The sequence below is a fragment of the Lepidochelys kempii genome, chromosome 8 (assembly GCF_965140285.1).
Source record: "Lepidochelys kempii isolate rLepKem1 chromosome 8, rLepKem1.hap1, whole genome shotgun sequence".
NCBI lineage: Eukaryota > Metazoa > Chordata > Testudines > Cheloniidae > Lepidochelys > Lepidochelys kempii.
The window spans coordinates 27,658,068-27,679,475 of NC_136387.1; positions in this window are offsets into that span (position 1 = coordinate 27,658,068).

Genomic DNA, 21,408 nt, shown 5'->3' on the forward strand with positions numbered 1-21,408 from the left:
TTGAAAAATATGAATTTAATATAGCCAAATGCAAGGCTGGGTTTCCAGGGAAATGATAGGGATCTTCAGTTACAAGATAGGGAACTATATCCTGGAATTCCCTGACACTGAAAAAGACTTTGTGGTAAAGGTAGATAACCAACTGAACGTGAGCTCTCAATTAAGAGGACAAATGTGATCTTTGGATACATGGAGAGGTGAATATCAAATTGGAATGAAGAGGCTGTATTACTTCTGTACATGGCATAAGCAAAACCATTACTGGAATGTTCTGGTGTCTACACTTAAAAAAGGATGGTGAGAAATTGGAAAGGGTTCAGAAAACAGCTACACAATAAAAAATTCAGTCTTCAGTTAAACATTTTATTTTTTTTATTCTGTTTTCTGATGAAAAATCAGCACTTTCTGTGGGGGAGGGGAGCAATTATTTATTTAATTGAAAACCTAATTTTCTGTTGACTAATAGTTGTGATGGAATTTTTTCAACCAGCCCAAAGTGAATGTCTTTCTAAAAGATATGCTATAACTTAACTAGAAGTTATGGGCTTGAAGCAGAAATTACTGAGTGAGGACCTATGGCTGATGTTATGCAGTAGGTCAGACTAGATTAACATAATGAGCCCTTCTGGCCTTAAAAATCTATGAATCTATTAAAAGTAATCTTCTGTGGACAGCCACAACAATTTAGCTGTTGATATTTATTTATTTATTTATTTATTTATGTATTTATTTACTAGCACTCCCTGACCTGTACAACTGGGAACAGAAGGCAGGGCTTTATCATGGAAGAATCTTCTGCTTTGAATTTTTTCTTCCCTTTAGTTCTTTCAGACATACACTGTTTGCCTTCAGAAATCATCTGTTCAAAGTTTTAAGCCTCCTGGCAAGGAGAGGGTGATTGTAGATGTGCAGGGAATCAATCTTACTTTGTTGATATTGTCATTTATTTGTAGTAGCTCCTAGAAGCCCTTAAAGAAGATTGGGGCCCCATTATACAAGGCATAGTGAGAGACAGGCCCTACCTGGAGAATTTGCAGTTTAAATAAAGCAAGACAGACAAAGGGTGGGAGAAGCAACACAGGCACAGAGAGGAGAAGTGAATTACCCAAGGTCACACAGCAGGGATTAGAACCCAGGTTCACTGGCTCTCAATCTAATTCCCTGTCTAGTGGATCACACTGGCTCTCTGAAATAGACTATCAGAACAGAATTCATTTTTGCTTGATATTGTCAATAAGAGTTATGTATTTTTATTTTTGCACAGGACCTGAGATATTGCTGGATGGGACTGTTCTAAGGGCCAAATCCTCACCCTCCATTATATGGGAGTAGGCATTGGTCGGGTGGGGGGCTGGGAAAGGAGTTGCAACAGCCTGGGTGCTCTTAATGAATAGTCAGACCAGCACTGAAGGACTCTGCAGGAGTGCTCTCTGGATTAAAGGGATCACGGCTCAATTGAATAAGCTGCCCACCCCTAGTTGGCCCTCTATGGATCCCACTTTTCTTCCTGTTCTGCATAGGAACTGCAGAGTTTGCTCCAAAACTGTGACTGAAGCAAGCCCTACAGCGGTGTACAGCCCTGTGAGAGAGAGGTCTGGAGAGCTGAATTAGAGCCCTTCAAAAACAAGTGGCTTTCTGGGTGTGGGACCCATATTGTGTGGGCCTGTGCTCTATTTCAGACCTACCGTGTGAGCTAGATCTGTAGGATTGCGGTGCCAACTGATCCCTTGATTTAACCCCAGGTGTGACTGAACTGAGAAGAGACTGACACCCCCCCCACCTCCCCCAACAAAGACAACAGACAGTCACATTCCTCCCCTCTGTCTCCCTCTACATGGAAGCAGGCAGCCCTGAGTTGACATAGAGCCTTTCTCCAGTGTCACTTTCTTGGAGTTTCCCCACTGAGGTTTTGATGACTGGTCCACAGGTCTGGAGCAGGCCAGGCTGTAGAAATCTGACCAGCTGGGCTCAGGATTTTGCTCAGAATTTGGCCCTGTACATTGAAAATTAATAGGTTTCAGAGTAACAGCCATGTTAGTCTGTATTCGCAAAAAGAAAAGGAGTACTTGTGGCACCTTAGAGACTAACCAATTTGTTTGAGCATAAGCTTTCATGAGCATAAGCTTTCGAAAGCTTATGCTCAAATAAATTGATTAGTCTCTAAGGTGTCACAAGTACTCCTTTTTTTTGAAAATTAAGTATTTCTTCATGGAAAGGTCATTCAGCTTTTCAATGGGGAGTGTGACCTTTCGATGGAATTTGTAAGCCAATCTATAGATTTCTACAGCAAGGATATAATTCTCTAGTTAATTTTTTAGTGTGGTAAACATTCTAAAGAAAGGATAGTATTCTCTTTTACATTCTCTATACCCTTACTGTCAGATGTACTGAACACCCATATCTCCCATCAAGGCCATTGGGAACTGAGTGCTGAGCAACTCAGAAAATCAAGCCATATACATTTTAAGAGTAATTTCTATAGATCCCTACTGAATTTCTATAGAATTATACTGTATTGTGTATTCAGTTTATATGTATTTTCCATAAAGTATCTACCAGCTGGGATAGATTTCTAAGTAGTTTAGTGCAAGAATTGTCACTTCGTTCTGTGTTTGTGAAATACCTACCACCTGAGTCTTTAGTCTGTTATGGGGGCTCCTAGGTATTCCACTAATAATAATTCAAATAACGAATTAAAAATTCTGGGCAACACACCATTATGTGTATCTCTGTACAGTTTGGTAGGGGGAGGGAGGAGGATTGATGTACAAGTCCACAACAGTTCACCTTAAAACAGTATGCAGAAGCAAGTGTATATTCTTTCCCAAATGCAGTTGGAGGTACAGCTATACTTACAGGACACAGCTAATGATGGCTATGGTTTTTCATGACACTACTTTGGCATGCTTCAGCATGACCTTGTCAAAGTTAAAAGCTCATAAAATTCCTATTTACTTTTTATGGCATTACGATTCTGCATAACAGTGCTTAAAACAAAAACACAGTATAATTATTCTGTCGATCAAGCAGCTAAGAGAGGCATTTTCCACCAGCGTTGCATCTAGCAAGCTGTAAATAATTTATAAAACTGGAAGTCATGACTAAGTGGAGGTGTTTTGGGGCTAGTTAAGCACTTGTCATAGCTCTGTGGTTTAAGCAACCCCACTCACAAAGCGCTGGTTGTTTACTTTTATCCTGGGAGTGTAAAAATGGTCGTTTGTTCTTGTCGTATTGCTGTGCATGCACCTAATAAAAATATCAAGCTGTCAATAGAACTATGAACAGGTGTATAGTGTATGTGGTAATGATGTTTAATTCATTTGAATTTCCAGCCCATTTAGCTCCATCCAACAAACAACAAAAATATTTTCTTCATTACCTCCAATTAATGTAAATGTCAACTGTGTTGAATATATTATCATACAGATAATACAGCATATTGATTAATTTGTGGAATATTTTGCATTAAAGTGACTTTTTGTTTTAAAGTATAATCAAGATCAGTCAAAGCTCTATTATGGAGATCAGACGTTTTTCTGATTACATCCATTTCTAACTCTGGTAAACAAGTTTCCTTAAAGTTTCTGAGTTTACCCCTTTTTATGTCTAGGATATTAACAATTTTAATAATAGATATTTTAGTAATTTTTAAACACCAAGATTATCAGCTCTGTACAATCTGTTCATGATATATACATCAAGTAACAATTCAGCACCTGGATGTTTTCTTAACCTCTTTTAAAAGAGTTGCTCATATGTCAGAGGATTGTAACATCCTGTGACTCTCCCGAAGGGTGACAGGGTTATGAAAAACCTCACCACTACCTTTCCTTAGCGTGAAGTAGCCTTGTCTGTGCCTGCTGTGGACCAGCTCTCTGAAACCACCAGCGTCTGCCAGGAAAAGCACTGACTTCCAGGCCTCCACAGACCTTGGTCTGTGATAAGACTTGGAGGTTGGTATGTCTCTTGGAGCATTCCATACAGGCCTGTTGTAATACAGTAGCTTGTATGATTCATCTCAGGACCATCACTTTGCTTAACATCACAGCCATACATGTATTTGAAGTGAAAACAAGAATATGTTTATTATCAAATCAAGATTCAAATAGTAGTGAGTATGTAAATGAGGCTCAGCACACTACAGTAACATGCGTTACTGTAACTCAGTGTTAATATTCTCCTTCAAGGCATACCCTAGCCGAATAGTCCCCTTTGGGCTCCTCTTATAGCCTTGTGTTCATAATGCACAGCACAATACTGAACAGCAGTGCAGGATCTATGCTTTCTGAGAGAGATGGTTGGGTTGCAGGTTACCAAGGCAGAAAAGTGGCTGGCAATCTGGTAGGGTGTCCATGGAACGGTGGGATTTGAGAAACCTTCATCATGTGACACTGTACCTCCCCCATGAGGTATTTCAACCCTTCCCAAAGCACCCTGTGGCCAGCTGCACAATGGGATAGCTACCCACAGTGCACTGCTCTCTGTATCAATGCAAGAGCTGCTATTGTGGATGCGCTCCGCTGACACTAGGCGCATAGTGTGGACACACAACAGCGATTTAATTACAGCAGTGGCTGTATGTCGCCATAACTTTTGTCGACAAAACTCTGTAGACAAGGCCTAAGTGTCCGTTATCTGCCTGCACTCCAGGTAAAGCAAGGGTGGTCAGTGTCCAGTGTAGCTGTCCTGAGTGATAGAGGGGGTAGTTACCTCTGCTTGGTAGAGGTGTGTTTATGAGATCTGCTGTTACTTTGAGGTGTGTGTGACAGAGCTGTGATTGTGATATGAGGAGATCTGTTTTCCACCCCTCTCATATGTGAGGAAAGGGAAGAGCTGCATGTGTACCTAGGCTTCAGGATGAAGTACGCAACATTTCTGTAGAGTGTTATGTAGGGTATGCCAGTAGCAGGGCATGGCCTTGTATTACCAAGGATCTTGTCAGCAGTGAGGTAGAATATGAGTGGATTCTAATGCTTTAAGCGAATGTGTAGGTTGGGATGAGTTAGTACAAGGGAGTTGAAAAGGCCGTGAAGTGGTTTTTAAATTGTACATGTGGTATTCTGTATGAAGAGTTGGCTAAGTGTCTGAGTGTATTGCACGATCTTGAACCTCCCAAATCTTATAGCACCAAGGGCCAATGTGAGTATGTGCATACTGAGACATTGCTCAAAGAGAAACATTTATTAAAGGACCACCCCCCCCCAAAAAAAAACACGTTAGGTGAGTGAGAGTGAATGGGTTTGTAAGAAGAAGTAAAGGGTTTGTATGCTTCAGCAATTGTGGAATTAACAGAGTAAAGATGTGTGTGTCAGAGAGGCACACTGGGGCATTGAAGGAGGAGGACAGAGTTGAGGTTGGAACCTGAACTGTGCACTTTCTAGTTTTTTAGAAGTTTGAGTTTTGCACAACTCAACATTTTGCTATGGGATGACATACCGCCAGGCAATTTTAACTCTGCTTTAACATAGTTTTTGCCAATGAATAGACATACTTGCTTAATTATTTTGTACATTTTCAGTGTGAGTATCAGGTAGTAATTAGGTGAGAAGACAGATTAAAAAGATTCCAGGTCTCTGTTTCTAACTCTTCCCTTAGCTCATTTGTGACCTACAGGAAGTCTATTAACCCCCTCTGCCTGAATCTGCCCAAATATACTATGGGCGTAAATAATTCTTACCTATGTCACAAGGCAGTCATGTGGCTCACTTCACTGGGGTTAGTAAAAACATTTTGAGATTCACCAAATTAAAACACTTAAGGGCTCAATTCCACACCCATAGAAATCAATGGAAGTTTTCTTATTGATTTGAACTGGGAGCAGGATCAAGTTCAGATTCTGCCCAATGTTTTCATACCTGGATACTTAAAGTTAGGCTTTTTATTCCCATATTCAAGCACCTAAACAGAAATGGGTTGATTTTTTTACATATGTCACTAATTCTCACTCCCAACAAAATCAGTGAATGAAACTGCATGCACCTGGTTTGCCATTTGGTACCCCACAGTGCTATTGCAGTACCTCTTCTCAATGTGTAACAACTTGAGGCGCTGAACTCCAGATTCTGCCTTTCCACCTAGTATATATTATTCATTGCAATAGTGATTGTGCCTCTTAGATTCAGGATTAACATTGGACAAGAAAATGAGCAAACTCTCCCAGAACTGAGCTAGCAACAAACTTCATTGACTCCAACCAAACTATAAGAGCCAAAAATATAGTAACTGGAAGTGCAAGATTACTCCATCACTGTGATTTCAGATCAAATGTAATTAAAGTTGGCTTGTGCTAGGCCAGGCTGCTATATGTCACTGAGAAGACACCAGGACAGCATGGTTTGAACAACAAAGCACTAATACGAACACTATCAAGAAGATGATTCAGTGGTACATGCTGAGTACTCCATACTTTCAAAAAATCTGGTGCCAAATGTAGGTGCCTATACATGTATTTAGGAGCCATTTTAAATATCTTGGGCACAGATTTTTCCTTGCCAGATTTAGACACACAGTTTGAGAGGTTAGGAATTATAGTACTGAATATGCACAGACAGCAGCTTCAGTCGTGCAAATCTTTCTCATCATAAACAGCACACATTGGGGGGTGGGGGAACACATGGACAATATCATCATCATCATTGCATGTCTCTATATTGTTACAGCAGGCATCACTGGCCAGCAGTGTCACACATAGTCTTCCAAGGTTGCTTTGTTTGATTTTTGTTTTGTTTTTTAAGTGTGTGAACAAATTTTCAGTCTTGTGAAGACTTACTGTGTTGCTGCTATTGTTGTTATGCAAGGTTCTGCATACAGGCACTGGGCCTTGCTATGTGAATAGCAGGAGAGTTTGCTCTCTGCCTTGGTCCATGAACAGAGTTCATTCTTGAGACAGAATTGCTCTTTGGGAACTGGGCATTGTTGTTAGGTAGAAGTTCCTGGCAGAAGAGATAATTTCTATTCTAAGACTGGTTAATACATGTAAATAAAACAAATTACAGTTAGAATACACCCAGGCTCCATGTCACATATTTCTCCTTCGCTAAGAAGCTGATCTGCAAGGCCATGCACACCTGCTACTGCTCTGCAGAGGGGAGACACTGCTGTCAGAACAGGGCACTGATTTTGGAAGAAAGGTCATCTGTATTTTATGTGTCATGTCTTATATGCCCATGCAAATACTGAGGATCTGTACCTCTGAGAACTGGGAAACCTGCAGAGCTGTGAGTAGGGAGGGCATCTCAGTACTTGTTCCCTGGCTAGTGTACCAGTAGTTCTGAGCCACTAGTATTTTTTAAGTATTTGCCCATGGTACTTGGCTGATGATGTTCTGTCTGATCCTGGTGATCCTCACCACAGCCCTCCTTCCCAGCATTCTTGGGTTGCGGGCTCTGTGCTGAGATTCGGTATCCCACCACTACCCACTGTTACAGACCAGAATTTTGCATGTGTGGGTTTTTTTTCACACTACATATTTTGGAATGCTCCCAACTCTATGAGAGACGATTAAAAAGAGAAGCGAGAATGGAATTCTGGAAGCATTCCAAATTCTGGAGTGCAACAGGTAGGGCAAGAGACTCTGGGCTGCAAGTGGCCCCACTCCATAGCTGATTAGAGAGCATATGGTTGGTGCAGAGAGTAGAAGCTCTGAAATTGGCTGGAAGGTCACAGTAGAAACCCTGAATCCCAATTCAGGAAGCGGCATTTAGTGAGGTAAGGAGGAGGGTTTTAATTAGGATGGCCAGCCTTGTACCACTGATTTAAAAATTATGTACCAATAGGTGGGAGCTTCTGATGTAGAAATAGAAGAAAGGTACTTGCCCTACTTGTAGCTATCCCCATGCTTGACATGATCATAGTAGCTGAAAGGGTATCTGTAGCATGACTGCTTAGAATGTCACAGGCAACATGGGACGATAATGCTGCCCATTTTCTGGAGAAGTAGCCCATCTGTAGGCTTCTGACCTTTTAAATCTGTTCTTGTCACACCAACACAAGCTCAAAACAAATTTGAAATAAATAAAATGGTTGGGCTGAGTTGATTCATCCAATTATCTTTGCTGCATCACAGACACTCAAGGAACCGAATAATGATCCAGCAAGGCATTGACTAGCAGGCAAGACTAACAGCAAGAGCAACAAGGGAGGGATTTGGAAAAGGAATTACAAATGGAAAAATCTGTTAATAAAAAGAGCATGCTTAAAGTTATTCTGTTTCTCCCAGCTGAGGTCAGAGAGAGCTGTTTCATATAGCAAAGCTTTAATGCTTCATGAACACACAGAAAAGTTAATCCGAGGCTGGCTAAAAATGCTAGCTTCATACCATTGAAGAGGGAAATGTTATACGGTTTATGGATTTGCAAAATAAAATACAAGAAGAAAATATAAATATGCTCTTGTCATGCAGACTAACATATCTTTGGCAGAAGTTTGTAGAAAAATGCTGATAATGGCTGAAACTTACTGTGCTGGAATTTGCAAATACAGGAAAGAAAAGAGCAGGTTGAAGGTGTGGAAAGATTAAGCAGGGTATCTATCGTGTATAATTTCTGAATCCTTAGCAAATTATAGAGTATAATACATTAGGACATTATACATTATATAGAGTATAATACATTAGTATAATACATTATCTGTGAGATACACAGGCAAGATAATTGTTCTCTAGTTGTAATTAAGGTACAGAAATTTAAAAATAAAGGGCCAAATCAAATTCAGAGATAGTATTAATTGAAGTCAATAGATCTGCATGAGTTTACATATACAGAGAATCTAGGCCAGTGTATTTTGAGCTTCAATAAGGTGTTTCCTGAAACATCATATGATGGCAAATAAAATATTAATTTGTACTGTACAAAAAAGTAAAGTACTTATACTTTTTGTCAATATAAAGCCAAGAAGGAAGGAGGAGAAAATCTTTGTCCTTGACTTCTCAGTGTTGCATGTTTCACTGGTGTTTCACTTGAGTAGTTTCATTTTGTTCCAGCTCAGGTCTAGACTTCTAACATGTATAACTCATAAAACCTTTACTATATCGGGCACAGCCATTCCAGTCATAGTGAATGCCATCGCTGCTCAGGAGGCGAGGGTGTGAATGGATGTAATCCTGCTGCCCTGCAACCCTTTCCTGTCACCAGATCTTGAGGTGCTTCACTAGAATGCAAGTTATTTTATGACAGGAAAGCAAAAATGCTTCCATTTCATGCTTGTTTTGAGTCAGTCTTTTAATGTTCTATCGCTTTTATCCACACTGTTCTGTGTCATTCTCTTGGCAGTTGTTCTGCTCTGGGTCATGCAAGCAACACAAGAGAGTAGTGCCTGTAAGAGAGAGAAATTGAACTTTTTAATATTAAATAAAACCCTTATTTTCTCTGCATATTTTGTACTATTGTTTAAGTATGTATAAATTTTTTTATACACATTACCATAGCCAACAATACTTAGGTTTTCCTGGTTTTAGTGCTTTTGTGACGCCTATAAATGAAGAGTTAATAGAACAACAAAATACTTATCAAGACAGTCCCCAGAAACCCCTTCTTTAGTAATTGTTTCTTCTCTTAAAAGGACATTATCTCTCTCACAGATGGTCAGAGTGATGTATTGTGGGAAATCAACCACACTTGGCTTTTTTCCTGGTCTCTGTTTAGTAACTGCAGCATTTAATCCCAGAAGTATTATTTAACTCTGCTCCAGATACCCTTTTAATCAACAGCAATAGACTTCCCTGCTGAAAAGCTCCCTTTCAGGTCCCCAAGCACAATTTTATTTTATTTTTATTTATTTATTTATTTTGCTTAATATTTTGGACATTTATAAACAATGTCTGCCAGAAGTTGTTTCCTCGCTTTCAAATGAGAAATGAATTCTGAAAAACAACCCACAGCAGGCTGGAAATGGCCCACCTTGATTATCACTACAAAAGGGCCCCCTCTCTCCCGCCCCCCGCTCTCCTGCTTGTAATAGCTCACCTTAAGTGATCACTCTCCTTACAGTGTGTATCGTAACACCCATTGTTTCATGTTCTCTGTGTATATAAATCTCCCCACTGTATTTTCCACTGAATGCATCCGATGAAGTGAGCTGTAGCTCACGAAAGCTTATGCTCAAATAAATTTGTTAGTCTCTGCGGTACCACAAGTACTCCTTTTCTTTTGGCAGGATATAAATAATTCCATAGTACAAGTGAAACACCAGGAGGGGATAAAATATCTGCAGATTTCCTCCAATGAGGCAAATGGTGGGGAAGGGAATAATATGAGATATATTCCCATATCTAGAGAGGAAGGTATAGTCCTATTGCTAAGTTACTAGCCTATGGTTTGGCTGTCTCAGACTTTTGTGATCAACAAGTTGCATAGTCTCTCTGGGTGCCTCAGTTCCCCATCTGTATGACAGTATTTCCCTAACTCACAATGAGGTTTCAGAGTAACAGCCGTGTTAGTCTGTATTCGCAAAAAGAAAAGGAGTACTTGTGGCACCTTAGAGACTAACCAATTTATTTGAGCATGAGCTTTTGTGAGTGATCATCAAGTTGGGCCATTTCCAGCACAAATCCAGGTTTTCTCACCCTCCACCCCCCCACACACAAACTCACTCTCCTGCTGGTAATAGCCCATCCAATTACATACACACAGAGATCATGAAACAATACCTCCTCCCACCCCACTGTGTGTGGGGGAGGGTGGAGGGTGAGAAAACCTGGATTTGTGCTGGAAATGACCCAACTTGATGATCACTTTAGATAAGCTATTACCAGCAGGACAGTGGGGTGGGAGGAGGTATTGGTTCATGATCTCTGTGTGTATGTAATGTCTGATGCAGTTTCCACGGTATGCATCCGATGAAGTGAGCTGTAGCTCACGAAAGCTCATGCTCAAATAAATTGGTTAGTCTCTAAGGTGCCACAAGTACTCCTTTTCTTTTTGTTATAAAGATAAACACTTTACAGATTGTGAGGTGCTCACATAAAATGGTAATGGAAGCTCAGAGAGACCTTATATATCAAGAAAATATCTAACATATCTGCATTGGGTGGGTGAACTTTGTGTATGTCTTTGTCTTTTGGTGACTTTTTCATCCACTTTCAGGTGGAGTCCTTCTGTTTAATCAGAAACATCACAATGGCTGTTGGAAAGGGGAAAAAAGATACCCGTGTCACCTTCACAGTAAATTGTGAGCCAGGCAGGATAAATGTGGCCTTGAATTCTAGCCCATATTTTTCATTCACACTTTAACATTTGTAAATGCTTCACTACTACAGAAGACTCAGAGCAAATGTGTAGGTTGTACAACCAGCATTGTTACCTCACTTTTAAAATTTGTACCTCATTTCAGGAACCTAAATATGCAATATTTTCCATTTACTGTACACTGTTCTCTTGATTATCTTCCCTAAGGAATTAAAATGTCATAACTATGGAGTACCTTTGTGGTAAAGTTTATGTAGAAAGACTTAGTGTGGAATAGGGAGTGTAACAAAGGCGATCTTTTTTTCCCCCTTTAGATCCGTCATAGTCTTGGTTTCTCCTGCTGTCTCCACACCTGCAGAAGCCATTATTAGCATGATACAGTTCTTAATTTGATTTGTTTTTACAGTTTATTAATTTAGCTATCAATATTTATACAACACTGTTATTTCACACACAACATTGTTGCATTCATGATTTATCTCTTGATCTTCATTTTTTTCCCCTCACCACCTTTGTTCCATTTAACCAACTGCTGTTCTGAATCATGGTTTGCTTTCTATCAAATCTACTTCTTGCTGTAGCAAATTAAATAGTGGACTCTGATATGCTGACCTATTAACCTAGGAGATCTACAGATACCGTAGAGATGTGTGCTGGTGCAAACACTTAGGATAGATAGTTGCTTTGGTGTACAATCCAAAACAGACATTCATCTCTTGAGTAGCAGAGCTGGAGTTGGGCAAATAGTGTAAAAAAGCAAACTTCCATACATGGTCACTTGAATTACAGAATAAATTCCTTTTGGCTGCACTTGCTGTCCTGTGGAGTGTACCTTTTTTGAACATTCTAGTGACTGAGTTTTGCTCACTTTAGTACCAGCGGAAAGGGAATTTCTGGTTCAGAGCCTTGTGTATTCACACTGGATGTCATAACATATCATTTATATGAGATAGGATGCAACTTGGCATAGCAGGGGGTTAGGGTTTTTAAAACCCTCTTTGCAGCCCTGGCAGTTAAGCCAGCAGGGCTGGCTCTAGGTGTTTTGCCACCCCAAGCAAAACATTTGCCACCCCAAGCTCAGGCGGGGGTGGGATTCGCAGGCAGCACTGGAAGCAGAGAGAGTGATGTCACCTTCTCCCAGCGCCTGTAGGGGCTTTACCCCCTCCCTTGCCTGGCCGTGCAGAGAAGCCCCAATATAAGGGGTGGCACAAGGCAGCACAGCAGCCAGTGCGCAGGTGAGGCGGCTCAGCCCCGGCTCCCCGGCAGGACTCACCCTCTCCTCCCCAGGTAGCGGCTGGGCCCTGGCAGCTCAGCATCCCGGGGCTGGGGCTTCTCCTTCCCGCTGCGGCCGGGAGCGCGGTGCCCTTGCCCCGTCTAAGCAGCGCAGCTCTGAGAACGCAACTGCCCCGGAAAAAAAGGATGGCTGGAATGCCGCCCCTGGAAATGTGCCGTCCCAAGCAGCGCTTGTTTTGCTGGTGCCTAGAGCCGGTCCTGAAAGCCAGACAAGGATGTAGCTACAGCCTATATATCTAAAACTGCACACCTGCATAGAGCTGCGAGAAAATGTATCAGCAAATAGTTTATTCATCATGAAATGCACTTTTGGGTCAGGTGAAACTGCTCAGGAAATTAGGTAGAATTTGGCGAATAATTTTGTCTGAAAAACAATGGGGGACAATTCTGGAAAAAGTTGAAATGATTTGTTTTGACATTTTAGAAACAAAACATTTTGACTTTTCAGTTTGATCCGACATATAGTTTCAAAATTTAGCTAGATTTAACCTCCCCCCATCTGCAAAAAAAGTGGGGGAATAAACACCCCCCCAAAAAAAACCAAAATCTTTCCTTCAACCCCAAACAATTTTAAAAATTATTTTCACAAGAAAAACTGAAAAATTTTCAGGTCAACTAAAAATGTGTTTTCTTCTGTTTGCCAAATAAAAAATCAATTAATTGCCTAGCTCTACATCTGCACATCATTGCTTATGTGAAAGTGATGAGACAAAACAGAATTTTAACTTCGCATGTTGACAAAAGCCATATTGATATTTTTTTTCTTGGAATATGCCTAGGTCAATGCCTGTATTGCCCAAAATGTGTTAAAAATGTTCCCAAATTCTCAAATCCATCATGTGTTCTCTCCCAAAAAATATCAAAGCCTATTGGCATGTCACAGATCTCCTCCTGATTAAAAAAGCCATGCTCATCCAACCAGGGAACCAGAACAATATCATGTGATTTGTGTGACCAACTGCATTTAATTCATACAGTCAAGATGCATTTTTTCAAATATACTGACCTATTCTAACACATCTTCTACACCTAGTTTTTCCAGATGTTCTGATTTGTGTCTTATCAGTGTCTTATCTGCCTCAGTTTCCATGATGTATATGAGAGGAAATGTATTTGCTATTATTAACAAGTACCTTTGCAATATGGAACTGTGCAAAATGGACAATTCATTTTGACCATGCTGATTTATCAGTGAAGTTAAAGTTTTGTGGAAGAATAATAGGAAAATTGCCTCTGTTGCTCTTTAGAAAGATCTTCTGTGCATTTACAATCTCCTTGTTTTATTCTCTTCCCCTGCCTCTGCTCTGTGCCTTAAAGGCAGTTTGTTTTTTCTCTCACTGTTCCTGTGAGATGGTTCTCTTCCTTTCTGTTCCTAGGCCATCTGGGCCTCCAGGCTGCAGGGTGCTTTATTTTTGGCCTCTAGCCCAGTGTTTCAGCAAAGACTCCTCTTAATGGAGTTGGCTTGTCCCTGCACTACCTGCTTTTCTCTTCTCCTTCTTTCTCTTTTAGCCCAGGCATCTGGTTTTGTTTTTCCTTTGTGGGAGGAGGGTCAGAAGACAAACCCTTTCCTCTCATTGCAGAGGAATTTCACTTCCATCTTAGTCATTTGGGCTAGAGAGGATGAAAGCGCAAACATGAGAGAGAGTGTGGTGGTTAGAGCACTTGCTTGAGAGGTGGATGACGAGGATCCAGTCCCCCAGATCCAATAACTCTATAATTTATTTATTCCCAGTGCAATAGCTTTAACAGGAGAGTCTGAGGGAGCATCACATCAGAGTATTCCATAGCCCAGTGATTAGAGCACTCACCTGAAAATGGCAGATCCCTGTTCAGATCCCTTCCCCTCCTTGGGCAGAGGGCAGACTTAAGTGGTCTCCCACATTGCAGGTGAGTACCCTAACCACTGAGCTAAAAGTTAAGAGGAAAGTCATTGTTGTCGTCTCCTCCTTCTTTTCCCCACACCTCCGTTGCTTGTTCTAAAAACAGCATAGCTGCCTAACTCTGAGAGATTTCTCAGCGGACAATCACAAGCAGACTTAGGCACCAAAGTTCAGGCTGCAGAAAGGCGCTTATCTCCGTGAGAAGGGTGGGGCTTAGCACACACCCCTCTTGTTGGCATCTACCATTGCCTAGCTTAGGCAACTCCCTGCCTCGCATGCTGGCTTTTGTGAATCTCAGTTTAGAGCATCTATCTCTCCCTGGGTATCATATTAGGTGCCTTACTCAGGCTTTGTGAATCACACGGATTTTCTAGGTGCCCAAAAGTTAGGTGCTGTGACATTCAGCATCACAACACCTAACTACTTTTGTTCATCTAGCCCTTTGGGACCGGGCCCCTCGAGTTGAGTAAGGGAGTCAAACAGGAGAAAGGCAGCTCTCTACATATTTCTCCCCCACCCTCTAGAGTAAAGGTACTATATGAAATGGTTTCACCACAGCAATCTGGACCATTGCCTTTGGATGATTTCAGATCCAGTTTGTCTATATCCTCTTATGGCTTTATTGTGCAGGATACAGTCATAGTTTCCAAACAAGTGATTTAATACGTATAACATTACATCTATATACATTTGCTTGTCAGTTTGATACATTGCTTACTTTCAAACCAATGACAGCAGCTCTCTTTTATACAGAAATCATTATTTTTACTGAACCACTTCACTAGAAGTGGGGGTTCCACCATGGCGGTGGTTGGTTTGCGCACTGCAAAGCATAAAAAATTATTGCAGGTTGCTCCACTAGTTTGTCTATCTTTGAACGTTGCTACCTGCTACAAAGGACCCCAAGAGCAGAACTGCTGTAGTTCCACATAAAGGTGGAAGTTTCTGAAGTAACACATGTGGGAGATATCGTATTGTAATCCATATTGTTCGGTACAGGACTGCTGTGAGCCCCTCACTCCACTAATCTGGTTCTAGCTCTGTTGCTGAGACCCCATCACCTTTCCCTCATCTGAGGGTTGAGGGGGTTGTGTCCTTGTTGTACCAGTCATTTGGAGTCCCAGCACCATTCCCACTTTCTTTAGGAGATGCAGTCTCCTATATCTGTTTCCAATTCTTGTTTATCAGAGAGATGGACCCTCTACTGAATCATCACCAGCACTGGACACCTGCCAAGTTGTGACAGAATCACTTTTACCACCTAGCTTCCCCTCCGAGTCCCTGGGCTGCTGAGAGGAAGGTGCAAGAACGCAGCCCCACCCCACCAGGTCCCAAAACCTGATCCAACAGTGATCCAAAGGGAGAAATGAGGGAGCTTTTCTTCCTGGCACAGAATGGAAACCCAGCCCACAGGAAGGATGTATAAACCCTCTCTTTGGGTGTGTGGGAGTCAATAGGATTGTGCTGCACTCTTCTGTCCAACCAATCAGCCTCAGCCACTGCCACCCTTCCAAGCCCTAGTGGAGGCTCAGTACCCACAAGGACGGGAGGGAAGGGTACAATCTTGAAAGGGGCAATGGTTTTTCTTTCCCCTACTGGACCAGGCAAAGCTTCCTCCCACCTCTTGTGCTTTCTTTCTTTTTTGTATCATTTTCCAGAGTTTTACAAAGCTTCCCTATCTCTGATTTTCACTTTTTTCCTTACTAGCTGACACTGGGAATATGCAGCAGATACTGGCCCTTTATTCCCTCTTTGTGAGTTGCCCAGTTTGTTCATTGCTTAGAACAAATCAACAAATGTTTCATGCAAACAAATGTCTATGGATTGCTTGCAGTTTTGTCTAGATGTATGCTTTATACTTATTGTTACTACTGTGTGAATGGCCACTTCAGTTACAGGGTACTGTTTTTCTATTCCCTGACCAGGTTAATATAATTTTAATTACAGAGGGGACGTGTCATCAGGTCACTGAACATTCAGTTGCTCAAGGAGAGAATGTGAGCATTTGGTGAAGTTAATATGAACTAAGTGGAGAGGATTAAAGAGCTTTTAGAACTTTTTTTAACCTTCATTTTCAAGGCCTCTTCAGTCAGAAAAACTACGCTAATGTAATATGATTTTCCAGGTCAGATTTTAAATACATTTTCTTTCGTCACACTCACACAAAAGAAAAGTTTGTGTGTAGCCACATTGTTCCCTTGCCTGTTTATTTGGATTTATATCAAACCACTGACCAGGGCTTTCATACTGACTATCCTCAATGGTGTGCTACTTCATTACTGCCCTCAGTGCTATGTTCTGGAGGTTTGGTAAAATAGTCCTTCCTTGTGGTCGTTAAGTTGCCATGCCATACATAGTAATTGTTTGTATATCTACCAAGAGCATTGATTGAATTTACTGGTGGGGTGCTGTGTGGTCATTAAAGCACCCCAAATAGTAAAGCATATAGCACTGAATAAAGTAATTTTCTGTCATTCATCTTCATTCACCATCGTTAATAGCACATTGTCATGATAGCACATGTGTACCTGCATGTGCCTAGTTTGGAAGAGTTCAGTCAAAGCTGGGGTGGCCAGCTCCAAACTGTGCCCTCTCAGAAGAGGTTGTAAGCCTTTCACAAGTGTAGCCAATAGTCACTGTGATACAAAGATGATACTGTTGGTCTAAGGTGAGTGAAGAATACAGGTTACTGGAGAGAAAAAGGGTGCCACATGGTGTAGGGATGAAGCAGGTAGTTTACAAACTCGCGCAGTAAAGATGTCTTATTTCCTATCAGCCTCTTTGGACAATGGCAACCTGTGGCATACAATGTGTTCATGTTCAGTTAGGTTACAGAGAAGCTTACACTCAGATTCCTGTAGTCTGAAAGGTGAAAAAGTTAGACTGTCTATTATGAATTTCTTTAAAAGATGCAATCTTCTTTTAAGGTGTTGGAGTTGACTAATAGCACAGTGTCTCATACTGAGGGGTCAAATAATTGGTTTGTGGTAACAGATGTAACCAGTTTTAATTAAAGAGATCAGAGGGAAAGAGTAATTCTTCAGAATAGGTACCAGAGGTAGAGGAGAATCCAGGGGGAACCATTCAAAATGATTAAACTGCTTTGGCTACTGAATGTTTCATGAGATATGACAGGAACTAGATATAAAAAGTGTCTATATCTGTATCTCCATGTGCTGATATAGAGATAGATACAGATACTGCAAATCCATATTCATATTTGCCAAAACACCATTATAAGGGAAGTTTTGTTTGTCTTCTGAAAGGGATGTATTAAATAATATATTAAGCTTTGGTTCTTGGGGAACAGCAATTCCATATCTATCTACCTATTTATCTTACCTATCTGCGTACACAACTGCCCATTAAAAACCTGCTGCTTTTAGGAATAAAATAAAACAAGAAGAAACAACAGCATGAAAATCATAGAATCATAGAATATCAGGGTTGGAAGGGATCTCAGGAGGTCATCTAGTCCAACCCCTGCTCAAAGCAGGACCGATCCCCAACTAAATCATCCCTGCCAGGGCTTTGTCATGCCTGATCTTAAAAACTTCAAAGGAAGGAGATTCCACCACCTCCTTAGGTAACACATTCCAGTGCTTCACCACCCTCCTAGTGAAAAAGTTTTTCCTTACATCCAACCTAAACCTCCCCCACTGCAACTTGAGGCCATTACTCCTCGTTCTGTCATCTGCTATCACTGAGAACAGTCTAGAGCCATGCTCTTTGGAACCCCCTTTCAGGTAGTTGAAAGCAGCTATCAAATCCCCCCTCATTCTTTTCTTCTGCAGACTAAACAATCCCAGTTCCCTCAGCCTCTCCTCATAAGTCATGTGTTCCAGTCCCTAATCATTTTTGTTGCCCGCCGCTGGATGCTTACCAATTTTTTCACATCATTCTTGTAGTGTGGGGCCCAAAACTGGACACAGTACTCCAGATGAGGCCTCACCAATGTCGACTAAAGGGGAACGATCACGTCCCTCGATCTGCTGGCAATGCCCCTACTTATACAGCCCAAAATGCCATTGGCCTTCTTGGCAACAAGGGCACACTGTTGACTCATATCCCGCTTCTCATCCTAGGTCCTTTTCTGCAGAACTGCTGCCTAGCCATTCGGTCCCTAGTCTGTAGCAGTGCATGGGATTCTTCCGTGCTAAGTGCAGGGCTCTGCACTTGTCGTTGTTGAACCTCCTCAGATTTCTTTTGGCCCAATACTCTAATTTGTCTAGGTCCCTCTGTATCCTATCCCTATCCTCCAGCGTATCTACCACTCCTCCCACTTTGTGTCATATGCAAACTTGTTGAGGGTGTAGTCCACGCCATCCTCCAGATCATTAATGAAGAAGATATGGAACAGAACTGGCCCCAGGACCAACCCTTGGGGCACTCGGCTTTATACCAGCTGCCAACTAGACATGGAGCCATTGATCACTACCCATTGAGCCCGACGATCTAGCCAGCTTTCTATCCACCTTATAGTCCATTCATCCAGCCGATACTTCTTTAACTTGCTGGCAAGAATTCTGTGGGAAACTGAGTAGCAGCCGTGTTAGTCTGTATCCGCAAAAAGAAAAGGAGGACTTGTGGCACCTTAGAGACTAACAAATTTATTTGAGCATAAGCTTTTGTGATTTGTTAGTCTCTAAGGTGCCACAAGTCCTCCTTTTCTTTTTGTGGGAGACTGTCAAAAGCTTTGCTAAAGTCAAGGAATAGGCAAACTGCACTAGTAATATATAAATGTTGCCCTGTTCAGCAGGATTCCCATCCCAGTTTAGATGGAAGCCTTGCTGTGCTGCAAAATCTATAAGCATTGAAGGCTAAGGGCCAGCTCTTCAACTGATATAAATTGGCCTAGTTCTATTTAAGTCAATGGAGCTACTCCAGTTTACTCCAACTGAGGATCTGGCCCTCAATGCGTAAAGAATGAAACTATTAAATTTAGCATAGTAGTCTCAGTGTGATGATCCATGGATGAACTGTGGTGCATGAGTCATTTGCTGGTGGTCTGGGGCGAGCTGATTGGTCACGTGGTGCTGACTCTCCTCCCTTGTTTTCTGTTGCTCTATCACATTAAAAGAAACTGGAAATACATTGAAGACCAGATATTCAGTGTACACTCAGCACAGCTCAGAAGAGTGGGGGTGGGGTGAAAGGTGTCTCCAAGCTGTCTTTATGCTCACCCAGTCCTGGGTTGGGCAAGGATTTAATTGATCCTTTGCATAACTTAGGGTAGTTCTTAGACTTCTCTAAATTAGACTTACTGCAGCAGACCCATAGGGACCTGAGGATCAGGTAGAATACATGATGCTCTATCCTATCCCACTGGCATGCCCCCTTCTTCACCCCAATACACTCCCTTTGTGGTCAGCACTAGGACTGAAGATCTGGCCCTAAATAGTTTCCAGTAATAATACTTTTCCATGTAAGCAATTGCTGTAGATGCCACTGGGATCTTATTCAGCCACCAAAAGTGGGGAAGTTGACCGTGCAATCCTGAATAGGGGAGAAGTGATTCTGAGTGTGAGGCAAAGTGTTGTTTGAGACAGTCTCTCCATAGTGGTGATGTCCACTCTAGGAGTCAAATCCAGGCCCAGCTGACATCAGTGACAAAACTCCCTTTCATTTCAGTGGGGCCGGAACTTTATCCTAAATTTTGAGAAGTACTACCATAGCAGATCAAAACCTGTCCAACTATGACCTTAATGCTACTTCCCAATTATGTCAGCAGCATGTACAAGTCATCCACCACTAGTATCAGTACATGGTAATATTATGAGAATGTAACTAGACAATGCTACAGGGCTTTTAATAATGAAATCCTCTCTTTGCCAGATGCTGCCACAGCTGTTTCAAAGATCAGATTCTTTCCTTTCTTTGTTTCCATCCTGTCCTCCCACTGGTCTTTAAGTAATATGTGCTCCTCTGTCACAACTTCAAATTAAAGCCAGTAAAACAAAGCACACTAGCTCCTGCTGCACTCACTGAATGTGCTGCATTCTGAGGTGTAGAGCAAAAGTGACAATGCTAACTGGCTTGGCAGGTTTATGTCAGGCAGGTGTGGTAACATGTGGATTTAAATTTTCTTCCTTTGAATCAGGGTCTATCTGGCCTGGAGGTAGGAGAAGCCAAGTCACAGAAATTTCCAGCCACTTGGTCTATGTGATATATTTATAGAGACAATTAAAATAAAATACATTTTGAAAGAAACAATTATTAGATTGTTGTGAGCTTCAGCTGCCTTTCTGGATGTATGGAAAAGCATGACTCTCCAGTGGGCAAGGCCACACATCCTCCCTGTTTGTTAATCCAAACAGGGTTAGCTTGTTTGGCAATCACGCTTCTTCATTGCATTGTTTCCAAAATATAAGATATTGAGTTAATGTTTTTAAAGAAACTAACAAGATGGATGCATAATAATAAGCATATCTTAATAAGATTGGTCACTGTTACTCTGAGTGGCATTGTATTGCACAAGTGGTGTCTTTGTAGTTTCCTGCTTAAGAGATAGAGATTTATTTTTTCCTTCTTTCTGATTTGTATAGCACAGAAAGATTAAGAACCCAGCACAAATAAAGGGGATAAGACATGGCTTAGAACTCAATGAATGTACTGAAGAGTTCCTAAATCAAACTTTTTTTTAAATAGTGATATAAATTTTAGATATTTAAGAGGATAAGTACCTACTGAGAATCTAGTATAAGGTTGATTGAGGAAGTAAATCTACTTTTTGAATGCCTACAAAGAAAACTCAAATGAGAAATTCAGTATCAAAAACATCAAAGACAATAATGCAGTTGCTTTCATCTCCCATGCATGCCAGCACTTCAAAGAAAAGCAAAATGCTTGCCCTTCTTCCACTACCCCTGAAGGAGGATGATCCTATAGCTGAAGATAAGTCTCCATTTCTTCAAGAGAGCAGGCAAAATATAAATAAATACAAAATTGTATAGAAAAAAGTAAAGATATAATATTTTTCTTTTGCTAACATAATATCAATATCATTGGACATTACCTCCACTAAAGAATCCTATTTACATAATAAGATGTGG